The sequence below is a fragment of the Apis florea genome, unplaced genomic scaffold (genome assembly GCF_048593485.1).
Source record: "Apis florea isolate Af1SG1 unplaced genomic scaffold, ASM4859348v1 contig_3170_pilon, whole genome shotgun sequence".
NCBI classification, from domain to species: Eukaryota; Metazoa; Arthropoda; class Insecta; order Hymenoptera; family Apidae; genus Apis; species Apis florea.
In genome coordinates, this window is record NW_028256714.1 from 2,163,620 (window position 1) to 2,188,564 (window position 24,945).

The following is a 24,945-nucleotide window of genomic DNA, read 5'->3' on the forward strand; positions in this document are numbered from 1 at the left end:
CGCGGCGATGCATTGTTGCTGCGCCAGAGTATCGTGATATCATCGCTCCTCCTCCGCCCCCGCTTGCCACGTCCGATTTTATATTCAGGGCCCGATAGTTAATCGCGATTTGTTAACTCCAATCACGGCCCATTTGATTCCCTTCGCCTTCGCGTCTTCGTGACTTGTAATCGTTACGACCTCGGCTGGGACGACGATGAAAGTGAATTTTTAAACGCGCCTCAATTTAAACGGGTTAAAGTGTAGCGAAACAACGAAAGGAGAATAACCGATCGTTCCAGTTCACCTGCGAGAAAGAAGGTATTCCGTATACGTTCGATCCCATCTTTCTTTCGTTTTCTCTTTTTTTCTTTTTTTTTCTCTCCCTCCCTCTGTATTATTCACGATTTGTCCGTTGGAAATGCGAAAGTAACGGGGCATAATAAATAATTCCGTGGGTTAATGCGGTTTTTTTTTTTTTTTTTTTTTGTTTGAAAGTTTAATTCGAAACGATGGAACTGGCTGGCCATTTTATAAAGAGTCTCATATCGCGATCAATAATATCGACAGTAATATTTTTCAATTTCGAACAGTTTTTGCTAATAAAATTTTTAATCCGCTTCAATCTTTTCGAGACGTTGTCAATACTTATCAATATCGACAAAATTATTCATCGATACGTGCATCGTTATATGAATAAATATGATCGAATAATTAAAGACAGTTTTTTTTTTTTTTTTATTATTGAACTGCAACACGTTCAATCATAACCACTATGATACAACGTAAAAGGCAATCTGTCTCTCTCCATTTTCTCTCCTCATATTCGCGTCCCCCTCGCCCTCTAAAAATCTGTTCGCGGTGTACACAACGTATGCACGGAGAGGACGGAAGGAATCTAAATGGTGTACATATTTTCTCTCGACGGGGTAGGAGAGGGAGCGACGAGAAGGGGCCGCGAAGTAATTCGTGGTTATTATTCGTTTACACCGAGGGTTCGAAGACACCCGAAACGCGCTACCCCTCTTTTATGTAGCGACGTGCGCCACGTTATTTCGGGACGCTGCCTACTTAGCTGCTTTTATATTCAATACATCGGCGAAATAGCTGCTGGTTGGGGCGTCTAGTAATCCCTCAGGACACAACGTGTAGACCCATCTCAAGAACGAAGGTACTCGCCATAACGTCGACCTCGATCGAAGGGTTACTACCGCCTCCGAGGGAGGAAATATATATATGTATATACATATATCGGGTCTATTTTTCAGACGTTGAGAGGCGCAATGGTGGTGGCCGAACCCATACCATCCCGAATGCTTTTATACACACCCTGTTTTTCAATCCCCCCCTGCCCCTCCCCTCCTCTCCCCATCTCGATCGCGCTCGACTTGCGGTGAATACAGCCACGGAGATTACAAGTGAACTATGAATTCGCCTCCACGAATTTTATTCAATTACGCGATTAACCGTAAATCCGTGTATCGTGTCGGGAATCCTCTCCGGGGATGGAACTCCATTCTCTTTCTCTTTCCATTTTTTTCTTTCTTTTTTTTTTTTTTTTTTTCCTTTTCTTTTCTTTTTCCTTCACGCGCGCCGCGGATGCGATTACCGGAGAATTATAAATTTCATACCAACTCCAACGTACGCGACATTACGTTATCCGATTAAGGACAAATCCTCGAATCGAGTTGAAAGGGGAGGAGAGGAAAGGAAGAAAAAGAATTCGTTTCGTCGCAAATAATAGGCGACGCGCAACATGCGTTAACATACGTTTCCCCATCAGGTCGGTGAATCTTTAGAGAATAAATTCTTTTGTATTTTTCGATCGTGAAAACATCCTGTTCCTCGCTCTTGAATTAAAAAAAAAATTTCGAAACCCGTTCTATCTTCGTTACGCCCTAAATCCTGAAATAACGAAATCGCCTCCATCGTTTCAAGAAAAGGAAAAGGATTGAAATTCCAAAAATTTCAATGAGATAACAAGAGACGATAATTTCCACGACGAGCTTAACATTTTTGTCGGTTTGGAGGTTAGAGTTGGGACGGAACTCGTTTCGTCAGAATCGGGTGGAGAACGGGTCGGCGCCATTAGTCATCCGGTAATGCAGAGGCACGTTCGGCGTTCGCAAATTTAATTAGCGCGGCCTCTTGCACGTTTTCACCCGTCGAACGTCACTGTCGTATCTGGATAATTTATTCATTCACGGGGCCGGCTCTGTCTCGGGTCCCCCACGGGGGCGGAAGTTGCATCTTATTTTCTCGCCGGGACGCTTTTCTCGCCGCGTTACGCTTATTTATATTTATAAGAAAAATTTCGCGCTAATGGACACGAGAATTCTCCGCGACGAGAATCCTTCGTACTACCTTTCGTACTCCTCCTCCTCCTCCTCCTTCTTCTACGTAACTCGATATCCGGAGAGAGGAGATGCAGTCTCTCGAACTGTGTCGACACGGTGAAAATGCTCCCTCGCAATGTCTCCCTCGCACGCTCGATATCATTTTTCTCTCCGCGCCAGACGTTTATTAGAGCGGTTATTCAAATTACATTGTTACACGTTCCGTGGTAATGGAATCGGTATCGAAACCAGGGGAGGGGAAGGGAGAAACATTATTTACGTATCGCTATAACGACACATTTGTCAGTTATCCTCGGTTGACGTTTGTTCTCGCCTTCGAACGACGCTCTCGTCCTCCTCTTAAGTAAATATCCATTTTGCCAATCTGCCGGTGCATATTGCATTCCCTCGTCGTTGTCACGCCATATTCATTTTCTCCTTTCGACGAAACTTCCATCACGAAGCGAGATCTAACGTATGCCTACTTTGCCTCTTACAACGTGGAATTTTTCAATTCTCGTCGCCGTATTTCTATTTCCTATATATATATCGATATATAAATGAATAGTCGAGCGCGGATTATAATCGTTCCTTTATCCCGAACGAACGATTCGAACGAACTTTTCTTCCGTTTATTCTTTCTCCGTCCGAATTAAAAATAATAGAATTTCCAATATAGAATAATAGTCCCCTTAAATAAGCCTTGACTCTTCCTTCTTCGCTCGAAACCTTATCTTCCTTATGATATCATTTTCTCTGATCGAGAAATTCCTTCCATCCGTTAAAAAAAAGTAATATTCGCATAATCTCTTTTTACCCCCTCTTTCTTAGCATTAGAAAATATCTCTTCCCACCCTATAGAAGTAGAAAGAACAAAGCGAGGAAGACGAAAATCAACCACCCCTAGAAGGAAGCAAAATATAAGATGTTGCTTTTGCTCTCCGCTCTTCCTGGTAGAAACGGGCTCCGTCCCACGCGGTCGTTCGGACGACAAACACGCGATGTTTCGATAGCTCGTTAACTAATAGCGGCGAGGCGGGAATGGAAGGCGAGCGTGTGGTAATGCGAGAATCGTGTAGAATCCACCCTCCTCCACTCGCTCGGAATCCTGGAAGAAGGTTGGGGAAGGTTTTACGAAGGGTCGGACAAGCGTGCACGTTGCGCTCCTTCGCGTGGACGCGCGTTTATTACGCCGTTGCACCGCGTAGGAAGGAGGGGGTGGCTTCGTACGAGTTGTCTGGCTGTCCGAGAGTCGGAAAGGGTTGGCACACGTCCGCGTTAACCGGTAACATCGCGCCGGAGTGGCTGTAAATTTGATTACGCGCGATCTCGCCCTCGTCCACCCTTCTTTGCTGACCCCTCCGCGAAGGGAGGGGATCGCACGACTTTATTTCCGCGAGGATGTTCCCCCTTCTACCGGTTGAAATATTAACCCTTCACGCGGCGGGATGCGAGACATTCGATAATACACGCGTGACTTTTCCATTTCTCCCCTCTTCTGCTTTCTCCTCTCCTTTAAGACGGTCGGGTCGCTTCGTTCGGAGGAAATGGAACATTCGCGGTGCTGGCAAAGCGTTAACGAACAGAAACGTTCCCTGCCCGCCATGATTTTCCTTTCGCTGTTCGATCGGTTCCCCGGAAACGATTTCGCGTTCGAGGTAGACGACCATCCCTCTATGTTTGAAAACATTTTACTTCCCGGACTTTTACGTGGACGACAATAAGCTGAAACGTTTATGGTAGTCGTCGGTAATTATCCTCGTACGATTTCGTTGGTAAAACACGGCCAATGGTCCCTCCCTAGTCGACACACGAGGGGGATGCGATAGCGTGCAGAAGCATTATACGTGTATATATAGGTACGCGTAATGACGAAATGATAGGTTGGAGGGAAACGAGGATATCGCAAGAACGGCCCCGTCATTCTGTCGTAATTATCGATGATTACACGACGCAAATACGATTGGCAACGGTAGGGAGGGAGGGTTGAAAGGCATCGAAGTCGCGTTTGCCGATGTATATAACGGGGAGGGAAACGTATATAATGGGAAACGGTGAAACAACGAGCGGGCGCGAACTCCTCTCAAGATAGAGGGAGGCCGCATCGAGTCATCGGCTGACGAGTGGTGGTTCCATCGCGTAAGTGCTGCGCGGAGGATGGTGGCGCTTTCTACCTGGCGAAAGTTAGCCTTTAGGCGGAAAAGCTTTTTATTTCGAAGGGTTGCGCGAACAGAAGGAACGGGGTTGGATAGCCGCGCCAGCCAGCCGATGCATTATGCAGCAGCGACTGTTTGAAGTCCTTTCTTTTCTTTCTTTCTTTCCTTTTTTTTTTCCAATTCTTTTCTCTCTCTCTCTCTCTCTCTCCCCCTCTTCTCTTTTCTCTCTTCCCCTTTCTCTTCGTAACTTTCACGGTGTTTCGGGAGTCGGGGCAGCGGTTGTAACGCGGTGAGAATTGTCGGTGAAATGCGTGCAAATTTCAGCGTGGCGCCGCAGACGAGGAGAGCCTCGAGGGGTAGCGACGCCCGTTTGACGACACGAATGGAAACGTTTCATGGTGAAGTGGATTGATTACTTAGTTCAGTTGAGCCGCGAAGCAGAAACGTTTATACGGCCATCGTTGTATTCGCTGAATAACGTTGAATTAATAACGGGTTAGTAAACAGAATAATTTCATGGGATTACCGTGAATTGTGCGCCGGCCTGGGCGGGGCGTTGTTGTATTACCCGCTCTCGTTCCCAACTTTGTCTCTTTAATGGGGGGGAAAAATCATTTTCCTCCCTCCCTCTCCCCCATTGTTTCTTTTATCCAATTTTTCCATCCCAATCTCCCGTCATTTTTCACTCCCCTCTCTTCCTCCCCTAACATTTTTACCTCGTATTTATAAACCGGGTTCAAACATCGGATTCAAAAAACGAAATTTCGAGCAACGCTAATTTCTCCCCGATTAACCCCGATCGATCGGGATTATAAAGACGAGTGATTTTGGGGGTCGCAAAACCGAACCATTCCCTTCGCGTCGGAAGAAACGTCGGTGTGCTCTCCGTGTCCAGCCACGAGACGACGTTAACGGTCATTAATCAACGGGGAGAAAGGTCGTACGATGAAAGGTCGTGTACACGCGTGAGATTACGAAACCCGATCTTGCCCTGTTCGGAGAAGAATCACACGAGAGATAGGCAACGACACAAGCCGGGATGTATATATGTACAACGGTAGGTGGCGTGAGGTGGCGATAATTTATCCACGCCAGCCCGAAGAAAGCCCGTTTTCACGAAGGATCGGTGTAATTCAAGGAATATGAAAGTATATCGCTGTTAATGAGCGAACTTGAATATATTCACTGTCGTTGCGCCCCTCCAGTGTCCCTTCATCCTGATTTATCCGCCGCCTGTGCACAATTTACGTTTTCTTTTTCTCTTTTCTCGTTCGTCCATGAAAAGAGTACAAGCGTTTTTACACAGAATTGGGAGGCAGTGGTAAACGTGGTCGTCGAGTTAAACATCAATTACACCGTATAAAGTTCTACGAAACACGGATTTCGAATATCCGCGCGTATTTCGAGCGTGGCCTGCCGAATTCGAGCAAGAAGAGAATGGATATTAGCCGGATCCGCGTTTAAACGACGCGTGGGTGGGTTGTGATTACACGATAATTTCGAAGATGGAAGGCGAGCGCGAAATCCTCGCGAGTATCGTAACACCGGCCATTACTTTGGAAAAGGGACAACGAAGGGACGCCATTGTAGGCCCATGCCGTGAAATGTTTACCGTATTAAACCTCCCCACCTTTCCCTAGAATAATATTCGCCCGTTACTTTGGCGAGGTTAAGGTCGTGATTACGGCCCCGTGAAACAGCGGTGGGTTTTCAAGGGTCGGCTAAAAATAGGTGGCGAACGCTCGAAACTCCGCGGCCCGTAATGAGAGCGTTCCACCGAGAGCGAGAGCCCTTCCGTAAATGGATCATAACGAACGGAATTGCAGAAACTCGCGATCATCCCGCCAACGTAAATCACCCTTGTTTCGCAGCGGTGAACAGTTTCCAACCTATTGTTCCCGATATGTTCTCCTCGAGGAAACGCGTGGCGGAAAAGAATGAGAGGAGGGAGGGAAGAAAAACAATAACAACAACAATAATAATAATAATAACAAAATCAAATAACGAACGGAAGGATGGTGGTTCCACCGACCGACAAATTAACGTTAAAACCTATTTACATATGCGCGCGCGTGTATACCCAAAGACCGCATTGTGAAGCCCGTGTTTTCCCATTGTAAACGAGAAATTTACAAACCCATTACGAACTCGATGAATAATTCCGGACATTTGCTCCAAAATATACACATCGCCGAATGAAATATGTATTAGGGCGCGCGTAAATTAAACGAAACGAATGTCGACGATCGTTCGTACACGATCGTTCGTGCACGCTCGACTTCACCCGATCACGACTTTTTTTTCTCCCTTTCTTCTTCCCTACATCAAGTCTCCACCAGCCTCCCTTCCGTCGATATCCACAACCTCCCCTCTCCTCGACTGGGGAAAAGGGTGGAGGGGCGCGGGTGGATCAACCGTGGTGACTCTTTAACGCGGCGATCGGGCAATATCGTTTAAGCCGCATAGCCGATAGGATTAATGGGCGCGCGAACGCGAGGACAATTTCGAAATGGGTACTCGACACTCGGGTACAATTGCAATTGCGTGGAGTGGTGCGGCGCAGCACGGGGATGGCTTGGCCGGTGCCCTCTTCTCGGTCGGCCGAGTTAATCACCACTGTAAAAACATTAAAGAGGCGGAGTTAATCTTTTCGACATCGAGCATTTGCATTACTCGCCCTCGAACACTTTGTAAAAGCAAACCACCACACGCGCCACGTTTATTCGCGATCGATTTATTCCGTTTTCGAGACGTTTCGAGCACTTCGAGAGGGGAGGGGGAAAAAAATTGGAGTGAAAAATAAAAGAAGAAGGAAAAAAACGAGGGAGGGAGAGAGAGAGAGAGAGAAATTGAACGAATTCGTCGGGGCATCCTCGAAAGGTATCGAATCGTGCAAAATTGGCCGAGGATATTGGTTTTTCCTTGTTTGCGCGATTCACTTACTCCGGGTGTTTTTCCAGCTACTGGGTCACGTTGGAAATTAAAAAAAAAAAAAGAGAGAGAGAGAAATAGTTAGAAGACGAATCGGGCAAAAATGTTATGCGACTACCGCGTTGGAATATCGAGTTTCTTCGCGAGCAGAGAGAGCCGCAAGTCCCTTGATATTGAAATACAAGAGAACATTACAGAGATGAAATACTCTCTATCGACCTAATTTCGCGTTTACAAAGTAAATATAAAATCGATAACGAATCGAAATGGATGGATTTCGCGAAAGCTCGTTTCTAAGCCTTTAGGTTAAAATTGTCCCGATCGTCGTTGAACGAATCGTTTCGCTGACGCGTTGCATCGGGGTGAGGGGGTGGGGAGGGGGGAGGGAGGGAGGGAGAGAGGAGGGCGAAAAAAAAAAGTAGGGAAGGAGCGCAGGGTGGAGAGAAGGCGGGAAACGGGGTAAGAGAGAGCAAGTGTCGCGTGTCTCCATTCGATTTGGCTTTGCACGAGTGCCATCCGGCAGCTGGGTTTCGCCCATTTATAATTCCCTGTATGGAGTACGTGGCGTATGCACGTGGGATATTGCATTGGACACGGGAGCGTAACACACGCCATTTCGGATTACACGTAGCCGGATGAAAAGCGATCCCAGGAAGAGGAAGAGGGCGTTGGATTTGCAGCCAAGTCATCGTATTACCCTCGTTATTCTCGCTGTTATCAGCGGGATCGAGAGTTCAGCCTTCAAAAACGAGGTATCTTGTTCGTTTCGAAGAAGAAAAAAGCATTTATACGTGCAACGTCGATATTTTTCCCTTTTTCTTCCTTTTTTTTCTCTTTTTCTTTTTCTTTTTCTTTTTTTCTTTTTCTTTTTTTCCTCTCCCTTTTACGAAAGAAGTTCGAAAGAAACAGGTACCGTTTTATTTTTTATTTATATAACGAAAATAAAGTAACGATTTTTAAATAATTAATCAATTCGAACGATTTATTATTTTTATTTCGCAAATAACGCGAAACACTGCGCGAGATACGAATAAATGATTTATCAATTATTTTTAATTCGAGTTAATACAAATGAATTAACGAATAATTGGACGTAAGAGGTTGTTACGAGATTATTTATTATTTTATTTCAATTTGCTTTTCGTCCGATTCAATGTATTATTGAATCTGAAAATCCGGCAAATTTTTACAACGTAAACGCATTTTCTCTCTGGAGATTATTTTTGCTTCAAACAGTTAAAAAAAAAAAAAAGAAAAAGAAGAAGAAAAAAACGAATGCAATCTCCTCCACAGAAGCAAATGATACAATAAAATTAGAGAATATTAGAGATTATTTCGTTGAATAAAAGTTTGTAATAAAATACGAAGTATAAAATTACTTCGTTTGAAATCCAGAGAAAAATCTTCTCAAAGAAATTAATCCGATTACATCTAAATAACATCTAGCCAAACAAGATGATACATTATTTCAACGATCATTCTTCGAATACTTTGTTTCATACCTGGGTACAAAGTTCTTTCCAAAGTTCTTGTTCTCGTTTTATATATATATATATATACATATATTTTCAAACAATGAATCGAAATATCATATCAACGGCGATTTATTTTTTCTTTTCTTTTTTTTTTTTTTTTCTACGTAATTAAAGTGCACACGCAAAAAGAATTTTTATCGCGGCACTTTCTCTTCGCCGATGGAAAAGGCTCCGGCTCGTAATTACCTCTCGTTAATTAACATCAGAGATGAATCCCGGGCTTGTCTATCCAGAAGACGAGTGGATAATCCTCGTTCGAGTTATCTGACCGAAAAACGATAGACCTCGATAAGTGAATCGAACGTTTCCAGTCCTATCATTGACACGTGGCGTTAAATCATAGCACTCGATGCGACAACCGGCGCATACCAGATTCGCGGTAATTTCGTAAATGCGTTCAATAGCCCCACCAATAGCCGCTTCACGTCATATGGATCAGAGCTCTGTTCGAACGTACAATCTTGGTTCGTTTCGCGGTGTCGATCTAAGGGTGTGAATCCATTTTCGAAGGGCTTCCGCATGTTTTGCGCTCGAGAATAATTTCCATTTTTTCGACCACGATTTAATAATTCACGGTCCAATTCGTATACATTTTTTCAAATGTATTTTCGCGCCGAGATCTTCTAGGGAAGGAGGGAAGTTTGGCGGAAAAAGGGAAGATTGCGGGGACTTTGGTTGAAATTGAGTCGAAAGGGGAGTCGTGGCGTGGGGGAGGCGTTTCTTTGAGCCTTTTCTCCCTTTGAGGGATTTTTTTCAATCAGTTGGATAGCATTATAGTCGAATATTCCACGTTCTGTGCATTAAGGTAATGGGACGAGGAAATTTCGGTACACGTGCACGTCGGTGCCTCGAGAAAGAGAAGTGATAGAAATTTTGCGAAATTGCTTTCGATTCTTGCAAATTTGGAATTCGATTCAGAACCACGTGAGGATGACCAACGGGTCTAGCATCATCGATCAGTCCGTTGAACGTTGGCTAATGACAGAGGCACCTGTCAACGTTTAGACGGTCAGCACATCTGTTGCGAAGTATCTCCGATGATGAAGATCTCTCGTAAGTTTTGCCAGGCCGACCTGGCAACTAATGACGAAGGTTAATGACGCGACCGTGTCTCGCATTATTATCTTGTCCTAGACGCTATTAATCTCGAGCAATCCTTGCATCACGTTTTATTTATCAAATATCCATTTCGAAGCAGCTTCTTCCCTACTTTTTCTTCTTCTTACAAAAACTTCCCTTTGCAAATCTTTCCCTTTCCACAGCTCTCCGAGCGTAACATCCCGCTTGCGTTGACCACCTCGCAATCACGTAAAAAAAAAAAAAGGAAAAACGAAAAGAAAGGAAAAGAAGGAGAGGGTAGAAGGAAATAAAAAGCGAACGCCTTTGGTGGAGGCGATTCGCACGATTCGTTCTTTTTTCTGGCCCCGTTCCTTCCTTTTCCTTCCTTTTCGAGGTGGATACGTGCAGGCATGGATACGACAGGCAATTTGCATTAAGTTAATTGAACCGGGGACCGGGTTCTCTTTTTACAAGACAATGCACTTACAGCCGCTTTCTTGCAGGCCGCGGGAGCGATCGTTTCCTCTCGAAAGGACAAACTTCGCATCGCGGATTATTAAACCCGCGAGAGTGTAAACGTTGAACGGGGCACACGAGCTGTAATTAATTCGCCCCCTTCCTTCCTTCCGTGTTATTCTTTATCGAGCGTGCGCGCTCGGATCGAATGCGCGGCCAGCGCAACGCTGATAAACTTGAAAAATTGTTTCGTTACTCAACGCGGACGAGAACCGCTCGGAGAAGGAACCACGATTGACGTTATCGTTTCGCCCGATGCTTTCTCATTCGTGGAAATAGACGATGAAACGGCGAGGTTGGTAGTCGCCTGTGTATCGGATAAAGAATTTTTCCACGGCTTTGAAAAGGTATATAGATCTATATACTATGTGTATGTATATATATATATATATATGATATACGTATCTCGGTTTTTCGCTTTGATAAAAATAAAAGCCGGTCAAAGGGAGCTGGAAAGTTTATTTCAATCCATCACCGGTAATCCGGAACGGTTGATATAAAAGCATATTCCGTGCAGGGAATGTTTTTCGAATCGTCTCATTCCACCGCCCATCCCCCCACCCGTCTCCCCGCCCGTTGTATACGAAACACGGGAAGAATAACATCGGCAAAGTGCAATACCCGATTCTCGATAACCGATACCCGATTTATATGCGGCGCCGTATCGCGGAAAGCGCATCGTGGCGTCGACTACTACCCTTTAGTTACCGTTATCGTTGATCAACCGGCCCTATAATCTCCGTCCGCGTATCCGGGCGAGAAGGAAAGAGAAAGGGGGGAGCGATCATCGACGGGGCCACCGTTAATTCATTTCACGAAGCAATTTAGATAATCCCTCGGAGGTTATGTTTGGCTTAATCAAGGGGCGGGATCTGTTGTCCGTGAAATGGTCGAAGGGGCTGCATATGCTCGTTCGTGTTCGAAGCCGCGTGGAAACACGCTTGTCAGACTCACGCGCCTACCCCTCCAAACCGACGCGCGTTTCCAACTTTTTCAGCTCCGTGGGGCGCCCGATACCGACCCTTCCTCGTCTTATCTCGCTTCGCCCCGCATCCTCGCCAAATCAACCATTGCTGCCGAGCTTCCTCTCTCTCGATCTTCGCCCAGGATTTCACCCCGGATGATTTGCATAAACACAATTAGTTGCTCTCATTGAATTATTCAAAACGTCTGAAACTATGATCGGTACGTCTCCGGGCCCTTCCAACCCCTTTCGTGCCTCCTGTTTCGCGCGTCGATTGAAAAACAACATCCGAGCTGCTCCCGGCCCCCTTCGTCGCGAATACATTAAATTTTGACGGGACGATGTTAACGTTTGAGTAGTCGAGGCAGGGAAAAGATTGTTCGCGCTGATTGTCGAGACGAATCGGCGGAATAAAATAAAATTCGGGGGTACTTTCTATTAAACGCTCGTTTCGTATCCGAATTCCACGTCGATTCTTTTTTTTTTTCTTTCCTTTTCTTCTTCGCTATTATCACGAAAATCGTCGTAGAATCAAGAACACCGCTTTATACTCAACTGAAAATCCGTAGCAAGATGCTTTCTCTTTCCCGCGTCGAATCACGAACTTTGCCTTTCTTGAATCACGGATGGAACTCCTCCTAGCTATTATACTTTAAAAGTTACTCGCTACATCCGACACTCGAGGCGTATCACGCTTTCTTCCTTCGCCCTGACAACTTGCTCTTTGTCGGGGAGACAACGTTTCCTTTAAAAAAAAAAAAAAAAAAAAGAAACGATTCCTACCACGTAGATTCGTTCCAGCAACGTAATAACGAGACGCATAATCCGCGCGAGATTACATCGATTTCACGTGGAAGCCGCGTCATTGAGGGGTGAAACACCCTCTCGACCATCGTCGTGGAAGAGAAGGAACTGGTTCGCATCCGGAGAAATCCCTCGTCGAATCGTGTTTCTCCCGACCGACCGACCGTTTGAAACGTAATCGTACCGATGCTGCCTTCGAATCGACGGTGGACGCTTAAACGACGGCTCCACCCCTCTTGCGTATCGTGACCGTGAATAATGTTGACGAACGACTATACTGCACGCTTCACGCCTCGCAACCTTCTCTCCTCGAGCCGAATCGAGTGGAGAGAGATGGAGAGAGGAAACTTGGTTCGTAGACTGGAGGAAATTTGATATTTGATACGACGTTATTAAAACTAAGTATTTGCTCGGACGGACTAACGTCGAGGAAGTTCGAGGGGGAATGCGTGTTCCATGATAAATTTCGTCGTCTAAGGTTCGTGAGAGAAGTTTGCATCGTTTCTACGTTGATAAAACACCGTGCTTTTAGCCTAAACAACAACCAAGCGTTAATCTCCCTTACACGCTAATAATGCCCACAATGCTCTGTTGGCTTAAATTCAGTTTCTCGAACAGATTCGTATCTCGTATCTCGCCTGCTTGGAAGTTAAGGTATGAATTGGAACGTCCATCCACGAACCGTCTATAAACCTGTAACACGCGTTCCAATCACATCGGCATTGGTCCATCACCGGCGCTCCTTTGACGAGAGATCGTGACGACCGTCCGATCTAATAATAGTCAGATCGTCGTTTCGAACGCGTTCTGTCACGAGACAGATTTCCAGCGATGCAACCGTTGTCTTCCAGCCTCGACCAGAGTGTGGGTATTCGGTGAATGAGAAGGGATCAGCGAGGATTCGTGGCGGAGTGGGTTTCGATGTATCTCCACCCTGGCCGAATGCTTTGCCAGCCAGCCAATTGATTTCGCCTGTCGGATCCGCGGAGAAAGTGGGTTTCGTCCGCTCCTGTGTCGGTCTTTTGTCTTTTGGCTTGTCGCTACATCGACTGATTTGTAGTCAAGTTTCACTCGTCTCTTCATACTTTATCCGGCGTTCTTTCGTTTAAGGGAAGTTTGCTCTTGTTTATCATTCAAACTTGATTATTATCTCTGTTTCGAATCTTTTCATTGTTATCATTTAATTCGAACTCGTAGCTCGCCAACTCGTGTATCGTATTCACCATCCTTCCACGATTCTAAATTAAATCTCAAAGAAAAAAAAATCAGTAGCACTCGTGTCCGGAATAATCGAATAAGACGCTACTATATTTATCCAATTTATCGACTTGTGATCAAATTTCTCGCTTCGAGAGTATAAAGGCGTGACAAGGGGTAAGGAAAAAGCAACGTGTTGTACGAGCGAAGGGAGATCCGTCTGCCACGAGCATTTTGTAACCTTAACCATCCTTTCAAATATTGTCCCTTGACGATCGACGAGTGGTTTAAAACTGTGCATCGCCCCCCTCCTCGCTGGCGGCCGTACCTACCGCTATCTGAATATTTTCGTAACCTTTGGCGCGTTGCACCGCGTTTTGTTTTGAGTGAAAATAAAAGGGAAAATTGAACAGCGCCGTCCGGAGGAACGTCGTCCTCGAACGTCGATCGGACCGCCCCTTTCCCCGGCTATTTTTTTAACAATTTATCCGCGCGCGGAAACCGTTATGTATGCGCGCCCATTGCCACACACGGCGAACACAAATACTGCGCCCGTATTCAAAGCCCTTCCTCCGAAACTTTCCACCACAAATCGATTCCGCGCTCGATTCTTGGACCGGGATAAGGGTAAAGTCGGCGATCCATGGTTAATAATATTCGATTCGATATCGAATCGTTCTAAATTAATAATCGTCTTTAAAGAAAATAAAGGTTAAACAGAGATGTTGTATTCTCCACGTTGCTCGAAGCTATTGACGATTCTTTTTTTTTTTTTTCTTTTCGTCAGCGAGAAATTTCGCAAAACGGTTATTTTGTTATATATCAAGCGATACGAAATCGCCGCGAGTTTGTTTGCGAAAACAAAGGAGGGGGAGGTGAAAGGGGGGGGGGGTGTGGTAAAGATAAAAAAAAGAAAAAAAATCAAGCTTAATTGTTTGCCGGAAGTCCAAAGGGGGAGAACGTTAACATTCGTTCAAAAGTCGCGACAGGTGAGCAGCAAAGAGAGAGCCAAGGGAGACAGAAATTTAATATTTCACTTATAATATCTTCACTCCAATCTGGCCGCGACAGGTCTGCAACTTTGAAATGAAAATGCACGCGGCCTGAACCACTACCCTCCCCCCCCCCCTCCACCGGTTGACGGACAGCCCTTATAAATATTCAGAACGGGACGTGAAATAGCGCGACACGCGAAACTAAAGATATTCCTTATCGTTTGTCCCACGCCCGAAACTTGCCGATTCTTTCGCGTAGCGTACCTGTTATCTCGCCCATTGCCTCCTCTCTCTCTCTCTCTCTCTCTCTCGTATTGACCGGATTCTCGTGTTTCGCCAATTGCGAGTTTCACTTTCTCCCGTCCTATCTTTCTCGCCGTCCCCCTTTCGTTTCGTTTCGTCGTCGCACGGAACGCCATTATCGCGATCCTAGCGAAAAAAGGGCGAAAGAGAGGAGGGAAGGAAATTTCGAAGCGATACGCGAATCTTCCACCGAATGAATTTGCATTCGTGACCGATGTTATGTTACCTTTATTTTCGCATGATGAGAGAGGAAGCGTGTTTCGATTCGGAAAGGGGAGATTATCGTTTAATATCTTGCTTATTTTTGAGCAAATATTTTTTTCCATTCCTGGAGAAAGGAATTTTATACAATTGTATGATATTCGATAAAATCCGTCGATACGATTCTTTCGAGAGAGAAAAAATGATTTAAGGTGAGTGTTGATGTTTCGTCATTTGGCATAGGACGCGCCATAGGACCATATGTTTATCAAAATTCGATCCCCTTTCGGCCGGCAAAACCGGATCCCCGGCGCTTTTTACAGCCGGTAATATTAATTTGATGCGAAAGCACGGGTGAAAACAGAACGAATTTCCGGGAGGACGGATGCCAAAAACGCCGAGGCGGACAATTAGCGTTACTCCCGCGAGTTTCATAAACTCGTTTTTTTCGTTCTTCGCCGTCTTCCTTCCGCGCCCTCTGGGAACCTGTGCCCGACGATAACCGAAAATATTCCATTAATTTCTTGTCCATATTCGATCGGATTTTGACAGGGATTATCGAGAATGCGTAAAAAAAGTGAAAAAAAGCGGAGGAGAGGGGAGGGAGAGGGCGGCCGTTTCAATGGTATCGGTACCGTTATTAATAAACGGCAAAAAGTATGGCCGCGCGGGCGTTTCGAAATATTCCGATAAACGAAACCCGTTTGGAACGGGAGGGGGGGAGATTTTAAATGTCGCTAAATAAAAGTTCATGAAACGCTTCGCGATTATCGGCGGGCGGGATCGGAAAAAATTATCGCGAGATAGGATGAGCGCGGGTGTTAAAAAAAAATTGTCCCCTTGGGTGGAATAATATGGTAAACTATGCAACCATGAACTGGTTGGAGTTATGAGATTCGAAAAAAAAAAAAAAAGAAAAAAAAGAAAAAAGAAAGAAAGAAAATTGTTACAAAAACTGTTTATATTTCCTCTCCTCCACCCCCTTCCCTCGCCCACGTTCTTTTATTAAGCGGAAAATGTATTCCAGCTGTAAAATTATTACTCGATATCTGCAATATCCGCCACTAGATTAGAGATCCGATGAATTAAATCCGGCATCCGAAATAATTTTATCAAACGATGGTCATTAACGATGGAAATTATGCGCGTTTATTAAACAGTTCGGTTAACGAACTGCGTCTGATGCGCGTATATAATAGTGGCGCGTGAAATATGATATATTTAATTTGGATGCTCGTTGCAAGAGGATATATCTCGTGGAAAACTTTCGAATCGTGTCCTTCGAAACGGTCGCCAAGTTTGAATTTGAGTTTCGTTCGTCGCGCGGACTCGCTGGACTTTGCCCAGAATAATACGAGTCCTTTCCTTGTTCACACGTCCCCCCTGCAATGCAAAATTTCAGCCCGAAAGACGGTTTGAGTTTACGATGCTTCCAGCTTCTTGAGTTCCAACTCGCTCGTATCCACTCCAACTGCAGCCCTGCTCAAAGTTGCGCGGACCCACTCCAACTCACCGTTCCGGCCTCCAACTAATCCCATCCGTGGTGTGGAAACGCTCGAACCCGCTCCAATCAGTCCGATCCGCTCCACGCTTATTTCAAGCGTGGTTTCGGATCGTGTCCTTTCTTCCAGTCTTGCACCACGGCTTTCCACGAGTCTCTTGAATCTGTGAAACGGTGTCAACCGTGTCTCACGAGGAGGAGCGAGCCAAGTCGTATCTCGTGACCCCGATATCGCGTTAGCCGAGCTCCTCGAGAGTGCAGTATACCAGCCGAGCAAACTCCGCGACTTTGATGTCCCGGATTTACTTAATCTATCTTTCCACTCGCTCCCGACTCGTTGCAGTTGAGTTATTCGCGTTATTGTTACTTTCATTTCACCTGTGTATTCTGTGAATTTAACGAGTTATTTCGCAGAGAAATGAAAAATGTTTGCGATAAATATCGCGGATAAATATGCGTCGCTTCGATCTTTCACGATCGAATGTGAAAAGGCTGATGAATCTTGCCGGTAAAACACGTAACGATTTTTTCGATCTTGTTGATGTGATTTTATTATTGCGAATTAATTATTTGATAATATTATATCGATTTTTCAAAAGATCGAAGATGGTACTTCCGAAAAAACGTAATAGCTCCTCGTTTGAAATTATTTCAAAGTTATTCGTGAAATTTATTTTCCAATTCGACACTAATATTCTTTTTATATATGTATACGAAATAGGTAACTGGCACGAATATATTGCTTTTGTAACGACTTGTACAAACGGATGTTTCGAACCGTGTAGCTTGGTGATGGTGAAACAAATGTTGGCGCTGAAAGCGTGAAACTATTAAGACAGATCACTGCGCATCGAGCATTTCCACGAAAATTTGAAAACGGTGGTCGTTTTCCGGTTGAACGTTTTATTTGAGGACGGATTTGTTATTCTCCTCTGATGTATTTTAATTATCTACGCTACGCTTCTCCACGCGTAATAATATCGATGAATCGGAGTTAATAACTCTTCAATTTTTTTTTTTTTTTAACTTATTGTCCATATAGTTGTAAATATTTGAAATCGTTGTATTTATTATATTTCGAAAACTTTCGTTGGATCGAATATTGTTCCCCCTCCTCGTTTTTCATTCACGCGAAATTGGAACGAATTTTACCCAGTTCATAAAAAAAAAAAAAAAGCTACCCGGTGAATAATTCATCGTTTAATAGTTTATAAAATCAAATATTTCCATTTTTCGACGTTTTGCAACGTTCAACAAGTAATACTATCGAATACGTCGAAAATATTTTTATTTTTTTAAAATTTGCGAATGCTACTTTTTGATTCAAAAGAAGGAAAAAAAAAAAATAAATAAATAAAGGAAACTCCTCCAAATAAAATTCCCTCAATATCAAAACGAGTGTAAAAAACAATAATTCAACACGCGAGAGGAAAGCTCACGCTATCGCGCGTGGGAACGTAGCGTTTCACTTTTGTCCAGGTAAGGAATTTACCTGGCGAAAAAAGAATCCCAAATCCCAAAGCTTCGGGGAAAAAAATTCATATTCCACGCATTTTTCCCACGTATTTTTCCACGTTTTCTCTTTTTTTTTCTTTTTTTTTTTTTTTTTTCTCGGTATTTTCATTTTCAACGTTTTCGCAAAGAACGTTGGCCCTTCATTGACCGATTCGCCATTACGTTCCACGCGTAGGTACGAACGAGGGGGAGGGTGGAAGGAGGGGGGTGGGGGAGGTGGAAGGAGGGGGGTGGGGGAGGGAAGGTACGTTCAAAAATAAAACGGGCGTACGTTGCTTACAAATCCCGGAATGGGCAGCGGCACCGGATATTAGATATGCGCGAGTGGCGTGGAACATTGACGCCGATAGATACTCGGCGCGCGATGTATCACCCCCCTCCCTCCCCTTCAGTTTATGGTAGCGCGCGCGCGTATACGATCGTGGATACGTTCGCGCTATCGGGTTTGGAATTCGGGCGCACTTTTTCCTTTCGTATCACGCGATCTATGAAACATTGATAGAAGTCTGGTCAGGGAAAAAAAAAAAAAAGCGTGGATAGGAGAGGGATGCACGGCGGAACGACCATGCATCATCGTTCGCGCTTCATCCCTTGATATGCAAGCCAGATCTATACACGTATACTTCTTATATATATATAAAGCGGGATATTTAGGCGCGCGTGTACGCGTGCACGACGGTGCACATATGCGAACGCTCGTGGCAGACGCGCGCGTGGCAATGTGCCGGCGCATAAATCGAACTTTTGCATTTCCGCCGTCGACAGTTGTCCCCTTCTATGCGCTCCCTCATTGCCTGGCGTCACACGCCGCGTACAGGAAACATTCGCTGACCTGCTCTGTCTTTTTTCCCTTTTTCTCCTTTTTTTTTTTCTTCTCCCCCCATTTCGTTCCTCTAACCCCGCCTCTCTACGCGGACGTATTCTACGCGTACGGCGAATTTATGTCGCAACATTCGGACGTGATCCGAAGCGTACGTTTTACTATGCTGATGATGCGTCAGGGAATAGGGCACGGATGGATGGAAAAAAGGATCGTCATCGTTTCCCGATCACCATCCTTTCCGAATTTTTAGTTTCGCGCGGAACATTCTTTTTAACGAAAGAGGGAGGAAGATAAGTTGCAAATTTTTGTTCGTAAGTCGAGTTCTAAGAAGAGGATAGGTGAAACGCGGTGGTGTTACAGAACGGTGAAATTCTCCGATCGGCGAGATTAAACACACGGGTGGTATGAAAAAACACGAGCATCCCTTCCATTCCTCCATATTTTTCATCCACCGCGGCGTTTGATCGCGCGCGTGCTACAGTATAACGGTGACCGTTTTTCGAGGCATGGAGCAGTGGTTCATCGTGCAGTGGTGGAATAATTTATGCAAAGGCGAAAGGTTAATTTGATTTTGAATTCAGACGAAAATAATCTGGCGGGATCCGAGCGTGCCACCGGAGGATGACTCTTACCTTTGCGAATGGTGATGGCACGAGGGGGTGGAAAGGAGGGAGGGATTCGACCGGTCAGAAAGCCGGAGGCATGCGCGATGAGCTTTCCTCCAGCGGCGGAGCCAACGAAATTAATATTTAATTTTCTATCCCTCATCCGCGGCGGAAGTTGCTACGGCCCTCTCGGCTTATACGCCACCGTGCTCGTGGTTTTATTGCCCTGGTGGCCGAGCGTACACGGTGCTCCATTGTTTCGCGGCTGTATTATATTGCCACTCGAAACGCGCTACTTTCTTCCCTTTCTGCCCTCCTCTCTCGACCCTTGATTGCGCCAACGAGCCGCACGTACCGGCCGTGCGCGGCCTGCACAGCCACCGGCGATCCACCTGAACGTGCCAACATGGCGAATTAACAGCCGAGAAACCAATAATCCACCCTCACGTGCCCAAAATATCACAGACCGTTCTCCTCCGCCGAGAATCGTTTCGAATACGCGTCGGCCAGATTCCTCGCAGCGTATGCTTTTGCCTTCCTTGAACGAAAACTCATCGTCCGCGAGAGCAATCGATCGTCTAACGATGATTCTTAAATTTTTAAACAAGTCCTCCCCTTCTGAATTTGGCGATCGATCGAGGGAAATGACTTCTCGAAGAAAGTAAGGTAGATAGTAAAGCGAAATTCGACCATTGCGTGGATTCGAGTCAGATTCCTCGTTCGAGGTGAAACCCGAACCTCTCTTTGTCTCTCGCTTTGCTCGCCGATCTTGCAGACAAGGATCGAGATATCCGGCCGTTCACTCGCAGTTCCTTCTTCTCTCTAGCCAACAGCTACCTTGAGGTTAGCCTCGACTAATACCCGAGCTTCCTCGGCGATGTAACCTCTCATTACGATCTCGTGTCCGCCGCTGCTTCTCCGACCTGCTTCTTGCCCGTCTTGATTTGATTATCATAATTGCACTTACCTTGGACCGGTTCGGCTCGACTCGGTTCGGCTCGGCTCGGCTCGGTTGCAAATTTTGACAAGACGGCCGAGGACCGAGGCGCGGACGTCTCGATGATATCTGGTTAACCCGATAATGACCGCTATCATTTTAATACGTGATCGAAATAATGACCGGTCTACCGTGGTAATGATCGGCCACCGTGTCGACAGAGGCGTCGTAACCCTAATTTATCGAGTCGCGCGATGTTTGATGCAGCAACCGCTTCGACGAGCCGCTGTTTTGCATTCTTTTCGACGAGGAGCTTCGCGGCAGAAATTTCTCGTTCCAGGCTTGCTTTACGAAGATTTACGAATTACGAGGAGCGATTATTATATATTTTCGTTTGGTGTTGGAAATTAGAAACTAAACTTTTCGATCTTACTTTTTCTTCTCTTGATTTTCTATTTACTTTTATCCTTAAAAAGTTTAGATCCTCGAATGGAATTTGAAGATTCGATATTTTTGCAAGTAAATGAAAGAACCACGAAAATAACAAAGTTTCGGAGAAAGAGACGGAGAAAGGAGGATCGAGGCAATCTTGCGCGCGAAGAATTGTCCGATCGACGTCAGATTTATCGTGCAAAGAAGACTCGTTAAACACTCGTTTGATTAACGCTCTCTCTCTTTCCCTCCCCCTTCGGGGATCGTAAAACGTGCAACGTTTCTCGCAAATCGATAAATAGAGACGCGTGGAACGGGCAGGGCTCGCTTACGATCGAACAACAACAAATAGGATCATCTTACCGTGGAAATGGAACGTTTCGCCCGTAGTGGCGAGGGCCGATCTTAAAATTCTATCGAAAGGAGACACCGGATAAATTGAATGTTTACAGCGCCTCGCGGGATAATACTTGTGTTTCGAGGGGTGAAACTGTCATCCCTCGCAACTCGTGCGTCTCGTATAACGTTTCCACGAGTACGCCTCGATGGTAATGTTCTCTTTTTTCTCTTCTTCCATTTTCCCCGACGAACGTTAATCGATTCTTTCCCTTCGTTTTCAATCTGTCATCGTACGTTGCGTACCCGCAACGATTGCGAAACGGGTGAAATCGTTGACCCGATTTCGTCGAGGCAATATTACTTAGCGTTGGCGAGGAGTTTCGAAGCGGCGGGTATTCGAACGAGCTGGCCGGCTCGATTGATGGCGGGATCGATCCCGCGCAATAACGAAATATCCACGTTATACGGGTGTAACTGTCGTTCCTGTAAATTCGATCGACGGCCAGTTTTAATCCGCGCTATTAGTCAGTGTCCGGATGAATTTGAGTAGTTTGGGACAAATCGAAATCGAGATTTATCCGATGGACGATAATTGAAAAATACTCTCGGGAAGGAATACGTCTCGACGACTGTGTGCATAGGCGAGTGTAGGCGAATATTTCGAAGCACGTTTAACGAAACGGTTATCAAATCCATGCGTGTATCGATCGAAGGGATCGTTTTTGATTTTTCACTCGTGAGACTCGTGGTTCTTGTTAAAAGCCAGGGGAAGGCTTATCATCCCAGTGGCTGAAAACCACTGGTAGCGGGCGACAAGAAGCGAGATTGAAGGGTGCTGCCACCCTACGACCGACCAATAAAACTCGTTCAGGATTCTGCGGAACAGGGATGTTCACCCTCGTCCGGCCAGTTTTTCGCGAGATTGCGCACCTTATCCTCCCGGCTGCTCTCTTACTCATCGCTTACTCATCCGATATTGAACATCTCCACAGCGCGCGCTGCGAATTTATCAACCCTCCTCCAGTTACCTCCAGTTTCCTCCATTTTTCCCCCATCTTCCTCCTGTGCGATCGATACATTCCTTTTTTTCCCTTCCTCTTCTTTTTTCTTTTTTCTATTTCTCTCTCTCTCTCTCTCTCTCTCTCCTTTTCAAGAAAGAATTCGTCATTCTCGATCTCATTTCTTCCGCAGAACGGAATTTCATCTCGCCTCTGCGAAGCTCGAGCTTCGATACAAATTTTAATAAAGGCCAGGTTGCGCCAGGGTTCGCGGGAAAAATGCATGCGCTTGAAGTCCGCGCGATTGCGACTCGAGGGCAGGCCTCGATTAAACCGTTCGTCGATCGTTTTCCTATTTTTTCCTTTTTTTCCCTTTCCCCCCCCCCCCCCGTTCTCTCTCGATCTGGCTCTCGGTTTTGCTCCTGTTTTCGCCAGAATCCTCGTGCTCTCATAATTGAAAATCACTGTAATCCAATATCCTTGCTCGGGGGTGCGATATAAAACCGAGCGGATCCCCGCTTAAGGGATCGTTCCGCTCCCCCGAAACTGCGCGGATCCCAAGATATATATATATATCGACCAATAAGGCGATATAGCGGTAACGTGAAGAGAGGAATCTTGGTCTCGAAGCCCTGGTCCATCGGGAGCGGGAAACGGCGCGCGTATATGTGGCAACACGCGACATTTCGCGTATTGTTTCGTCGAATTCCTGCGGGAATCATCGGGTCTACCTTCCTCTTGGAAAACACATTGCCAACCTTATCATGGTTTATCACGACTTATCGAGGGATGTTCGGTGGTGTTTACAGCTCGGCCATTTCCCATCGGATGAAAGGCCGGAGCGACAAGGCTCGGTGACAAAGTGTTAAAAGGGGGGAAGAAAAATAAGAATTATGGAACGAGGCCCGGGTTGAGAGAGAAGGGTATGCGTATTATCGATGAGCTCCAGTTGGATAATTCTTTTTCCGTGTTCTAATTTTTGGCTCGCGTACGTAGAGCGTATTTTCGTATGTCGTTAAAGTAGCTCGGTGTATTAGGCCATCGTCTGTATTTTCTTCAATTAAACCACCAGCTTTTTGTGTGGGATAAAACGAAGCTTTGTCTAAAAAAATTCAATGGATTCGATGTAAATTTTATATTCTTGGATTTTTTTCCCTCTCTCTCTCTTTCTCTCTCTGTTCCGGTGAAGCGAAGCTTTTATATCCATTATGCGGTTAGACGAGGCTTCGTTCAAAGAATTTGTCTCGTTATTTTATATTCCCGGGATACTTGATACAAATTTTATAACTAACTCCTATATTTTTCAATTAACCCGAGTTTTATGTTCCCCGTTCATTAGGCGGATTAAACCGGGCAGCCACAGTTTAAAAGAATGTTGTTTTATCGTTCAAATTGTAAAATTTATATTATATTACGTATAATATAGATTATCCCCACTTTTAAACGTTTTAAAAAGTTTAAAATTTCTCTCGACCAATCCTCGTCCCTTTAATAATTTTTCGAACTTTGGTGTACACACCGTCTACGATCTTCCAGACTTTCGAGACGTATTTTTCATCGTTCCCGGCCACCAGGTTGATAACAAATACGGGGGGGGGGAAGGGGGGTGTCTGTATCGTTCTCGAGTCAGGGTCCCGCGAGGCAAAACGCGCGAAAAATTCTCGAAAGAAGAGAGTGGAGACAGTCAGAAACACGAGACGGAAACCGTATGATTTCGCCCTTAAAGTTTTCAACGATAAATTGTCATTTGTCTCGTCTCGTCTATTGCACAGGTCATTCCTACCCTTGTCCCGTATCCCAGCTTTCGCGTAGCTTTATGAACCCTCCTTTCTCCTCTCTCCAACTTCCCTCTCTCTCTCGCTTCCTTCTTCTTCGAAATTCTCCCCGTTGAACCTCCCCGAGTGGCTCTCCAGGGGCGATGGCGACGGCATCCATTTTATAAGACTGAGAAATATCGGCGGCATCAATAACGGTTTATCTCGAATACAAATTGCCAGGCCAGGAGAGGACCACTGCCTTAAGAAAACACTCGTAATCCGTGGAGAGTGAAACAGGGTCGTAACGACAGGTAGAGAAGAGCCATCGTCTATCAATCGCCCTCGGGCGCGTCAACCATCCCTCGTGTTTATACGCCACGACGACGTTTCCAAATTAATTCCATCGTCCCCATCGCGCTGTTGCTCGACTTGTTGGCGCGAATATGTTTCTTCAGAATTCATCGTTCTTCGCTTCATTCGTATTCCGCCTCGTTTATTCGGTTAATTCTTTCGAACTTGAATCACTTTTCAATAATAAGGATACTTCAATATTCGTGATCGAGGTTCGCATTTCGTTCGAATTCTTGTCGAGAGTCTCCTTGCATCATCGTAGAACGACGCATCACAGTTTTATTCAGGCCGAACGATGATCACGGATGGTTGTCATCGTCGCTTATCATCGTTCCTTCCACTTGGCCTCTACCTCCTCTACCCCCTCATTTTTTTTTTTCTTTTTCTGTCCGCCTTCTCGTTCAGAAACCACCAACGACTTCCCTTCCCCCTCTCCCCTTCCCTCCCCATTGTCGTCGGAACCGGCAGACGATCGTTTGACATTCGGTTTAATGGCGTTGGCCGGTAGCCGCCGATGATGAATGACGCCGGTTGAACGAGAGACATTCGGCGCGATCCGCCGTTTCAAGAGGTTTTTTGTCACGGGAGCTCGTTACGTAGCGGCGCCAGCCTGGCCAGCAACTATGCGCCGCCAGAAACAATGTTGACTAATCGCTTTCCAAAACCGTGAACGATGAAAAACCATGGTACGCAGTCACCGATGGTGGTGGG